The following is a 4,770-nucleotide window of genomic DNA, read 5'->3' as shown; positions in this document are numbered from 1 at the left end:
CTGGATCTGTTGGGTCCAAAGTTGATGCTCGCCTGAAGGTTCGTCTCGCCAGATTGCAAGTTGAGGCTGAGGCTGAGGAGAAAGCACAGCTCAGGCAATATCAGCTTGAAGTTAAACGGTTGGAAATTGAGGCTGAAAAAGCTATAAAGCTTCGACAGCTAGAGCTTGAGTATAAGGCCAGATTTCCTGTTCAAACAACCAGTGAGAGCCCTACTAGTAGTTCTAGGGGGCCCTCTTCTATTAGACCCTTTGCTGTTACCAAGTATGTCTCTTTAGTACCTGAGTTTCGAGAGACAGAGATTGATTCTTACTTCTCTGCTTTTGAGCGAATAGCACAGGCTTTACAGTGGCCACCTGACGTTTGGTCTTTGCTTCTACAGTGCAAAATCTATGGTAAAGCTCAAGAGGTTGTAGCCGCCCTTCCTCTTTCAGACACCCAAAAGTATGATGTGGTTAAAGCTGCCATTTTGAAAGCTTATGAGCTTGTTCCTGAGGCTTACCGGCAAAAGTTTAGGTCTTTTAAGAAAAGCCCCTCTCAGACCTATGTAGAGTTCGCCAGAGAAAAGGGAAGTCTCTTTGACCGTTGGTGTGCTTCAAGTAAGGTGACAAATTTTGATACTCTGAGAGAACTTGTTCTATTGGAAGAGTTCAAAAATTGTCTACCTGAACGTGTTGTTGTTCACTTGAATGAGCAAAAGGTAAACTCATTGTCTTCTGCTGCTGTGTTAGCTGATATGTGCTTACACATAAGTCTACCTTTCAGTCCGTGCTCAATAAAAGTGTGTCTATAAAGTCAGCTGTTGAGCAACCCAAATCAACTCCTCAAAAGAATGACAAGGAGTGTTTCTATTGTCACAAAACAGGTCATCTCATTGCTAATTGTTTAGCCTTGAAACGAAAAGAACAGAACACACAAACCAAACCTAAAGGTGTGGGGTTAATAAAGAGCCAGTCTCATACCCTAGGAAAGGCTGAACTTAGCTATAGTCCCGATCCATGTTATGAACCTTTTTTGCTGACTGGATATGTTTCATTACCAGGAAAACTTGCAGATCCACATCCAGTTCGTATTTTGCGAGACACTGGTGCCTCCCAATCTGTTATCTTAACAGATTCCTTACCATTTTCCAAGTTGTCATCTTGTGGCTACAGTGTTGTTCTGCAAGGACTGGAAATGAGTTATGCCCCCCGGCCTGTACACTTGGTGCAGTTACAATCAGAACTGATTTCTGGTATTTTCCCCATTGCTGTTTGTTCTGCGCTTCCAGTTAAAGGTATTTCCCTTTTACTTGGTAATGATATTGCAGGTGGTAAAGTAACACCATCCCTAGAAGTATTAGATGTCCCCTGCTCTCTTCCTAAGGAGGAAGACGCAACACAGACTACTGTTTCTACTTCCTGTGTGCTCACCAGGGCTCAAAAATTGAAGGGAATTTCAGAGGAAAATACAGACTTGTCTGACAGTGTGCTTATGTCAATCTTTTCAGAGGAGAAAGAACTACCGGCTACGACACAGTTGCCTGCAGTTCCGCAGCAAAAACCAGATGTGCGACAAGCTGATTTTGGTTCTTCTCCCATCTCCCGATCACAGCTTTGTGCAGCTCAGAAGGTGGATCCAACCCTTACAAGGTGTTTCTCAAGTGTTGTAAGTGCTGACAAAGCTAGAGTTGAACCAGTAGCATTTTATGTAAATGATGGAGTATTGATGAGAAAATGGTGCCCTGTTGTCCTCCCTGATGCTGACTGGAATGTGGTACACCAAATTGTGATTCCATCAGATTACCGCAAACACATTTTGGCCTTGGCACATGAAGGAAGCTGGTCAGGACATTTGGGAGTAACTAAGACTTACCAGAATGTTCTGAAACAGTTTTACTGGCCCGGATTAAAAACAGATGTATGCCAGTATTGTCGCAGCTGTCATACCTGTCAGGTAACTGGTAAGCCCAACCAAGTTATCCCTCCTGCTCCTCTCCATCCTATACCCGTGGTTGGAGAACCTTTTGAGCGAATCATCATGGACTGCGTTGGACCTCTTCCTCGCACAAAATCTGGCAATCAGTTTCTGCTCACCTTAATGTGTGCCTCAACTCGTTACCCAGAAGCAATCCCATTGCGTAAGATTACCTCCAGCTCAGTAGTAAAAGTGATGACAAAGTTTTTTCCACCTTTGGCCTTCCTAGAATAATTCAAACTGATCAAGGCACAAATTTTCAGTCTAAACTTTTTAAGCAAGTCCTAAAAGAACTGAACATACAGCATACAGTCTCCAGCGCTTATCATCCTGAGTCTCAAGGAGCTTTAGAGCGTTGGCACCAGACGTTAAAGTCTATGCTACGAAAATATTGTACAGAAACAGAAAAAGACTGGGACGAAGGCATACCTTTTGTTCTGTTTGCCGCTCGGGAGTCTATTCAAGAGTCTCTAAGATTCAGCCCCGCTGAATTGGTGTTTGGCCATACACTCCGTAGCCCTCTGAAAATTCTCAAAGAGAAACTCTTAGAGATAAATGTTTCTCCCCAGGAAAACATTCTGGATTATGTCTGCAAATTCAGAGAAAGACTGCATCAGTCTTGTGCTATTGCGAAAGAAACACTAGGTGAGTCTCAAAGGTCAATGAAAAAGCATTATGACCAGTCTGCTCGGTCCCGTTCTTTTGCTAAGGGGGAAAAAGTTCTAGCATTACTACCTGTTCCTGGTTCTACCCTTTCTGCCAAGTTTTCAGGACCTTATGTGGTTCAGGAAAGGTTGAGTGAGACAGATTATGTAATCTGCACTCCGGAAAGAAGGAGGAAATCTCGGGTCTGTCACATAAATATGTTGAAACCGTACTGTTCTCGAGACCCAAACGGTAATCCTGACCTTCAAACAGGTCAATCCTTACCTTCAACTTGCTCCTCAGCATTGATTGTAAGGAATTGGTCTGACTCTGCTATAGAGGATGGTCAAAGGTTTTCAAACTTGAAGTGGATGCTAGTGCTGTTGGAGCTGGTGCTGTACTGTTACAGGAAGGTGGGGACGGAGCTGATCATCCCGTCTGTTGTTTTTCCCGTAAGTTTACACCCAGCCAACTCAATTACTCCATCATCGAGAAAGAAACTCTGGCCTTGCTACTTGCACTTCAACACTCTGAGGTTTACCTAGGGCCTAGTCCTGTGCCAATCATAGTGTACACCGACCACAACCCCCTTGTTTTCCTTTCTCGCATGTACAACCACAACCAGAGACTCATGCGGTGGGCTTTATTGGTACAGGATTACAATCTTGAAATCAAACATAAGAAAGGTGCAGATAACTTCTTAGCAGATGCTTTATCTAGAGTGTAGCTTGTATAGTTACCTTCGGTTGGGAATGTTCCTTCCAAACACTTTGGTTTAGGATTTTAAGGGGGGAGGTGTTACGGCCAGTGGCCTTTTCTTTTCTGTTTGTTTGTTTTTTCAGTGGCTAATCAGACTGACTCCACCTGGAAGTGGGTGCTGCCCTGCTTGTCCTGTGTCACATCCTGAGGCCTACCGTGATTGGGTCATCAATTGCCGGCTCCACCAATCACTGTTGAGGCCTCCCTTTAAGAACCAAGGACATCCTGGGAGAAGGCGCGGCTGTTTCTTTGTTGAAACAGCTTGCCACTTTGTTAGGGGTTTTTTTGGTTGACTGCTGTAACCTTGTTTTGTTAGCTCTGACAACCTTTGTTAGCGTGGATAGCTTGTGCCACTCACTTTGTCCCCGTGTGGGATCTTTGGATCTCTGTAAGAGATTTGTAGGTTGTCTTCGTGTACCCTGTTCTGAAAGTCTATTTTGTTTGGTTAAAGTCTTTGACTTACACCTGATTGTTTTGGGGCCTTGTTTTGTTGAGTATCCTTTTGTTAGTCTCTACAATCTGACTATTGTTAATTTTACCCCCTTTATTTTTGTTGAACCCAAAAATAAACCTCTAAACTGTTAAACCTTACCATCTAGGTTTCTTTAATGTTGCTTCCCTTTTCCCGAGCCGGGTCGTAACAGCTGTGGAACAGCATAGAAATGCCGAGATGCAGTAGTTCTGGTGGTTTGAAGCTGGAACCAAGTCTAAATTTTGAGTTTCATGAGTTTTGAATGTAAGAGACCAAAAAAGCGTTTTCTCAGCGAGAGAAGTGAAAAAGTGACAATACATGAATTTTCAGCACTACACTCAATTTTCAGCCTTATTAGCTGTGGAACAGCATAGAAATGCCGAGATGCAGTAGTTCTGGTGGTTTGAAGCTGGAACCAAGTCTAAATTTTGAGTTTCATGAGTTTTGAATGTAAGAGACCAAAAAAGCGTTTTCTCAGCGAGAGAAGTGAAAAGTGACAATACATGAATTTTCAGCACTACACTCAATTTTCAGCCTTATTAGCTGTGGAACAGCATAGAAATGCCGAGATGCAGGAGTTCTGGTGGTTTGAAGCTGGAACCAAGTCTAAATTTTGAGTTTCATGAGTTTTGAATGTAAGAGACCAAAAAAGCGTTTTCTCGGCGAAAGAAGTGAAAAAGTGACAAACATGAATTTTCAGCACTACACTCAATTTTCAGCCTTATTAGCTGTGGAACAGCATAGAAATGCCCAGATGCAGTAGTTCTGGTGGTTTGAAGCTGGAACCAAGTCTAAATTTTGGGTTTCATGAGTTTTGAATGTAAGAGACCAAAAAAGCGTTTTCTCAGCGAGAGAAGTGAAAAAGTGACAATATATGAATTTTCAACACTAGACTCAATTTTCAGCCTTATTAGCTGTGAACAGCATGAAATGCCGAGAT

Source organism: Xiphophorus couchianus, chromosome 23 (assembly GCF_001444195.1).
Source record: "Xiphophorus couchianus chromosome 23, X_couchianus-1.0, whole genome shotgun sequence".
Taxonomy (NCBI): Eukaryota; Metazoa; Chordata; class Actinopteri; order Cyprinodontiformes; family Poeciliidae; genus Xiphophorus; species Xiphophorus couchianus.
The sequence above is the reverse complement of the archived record's forward strand: the minus strand, read 5'-3'. Positions refer to the sequence as shown.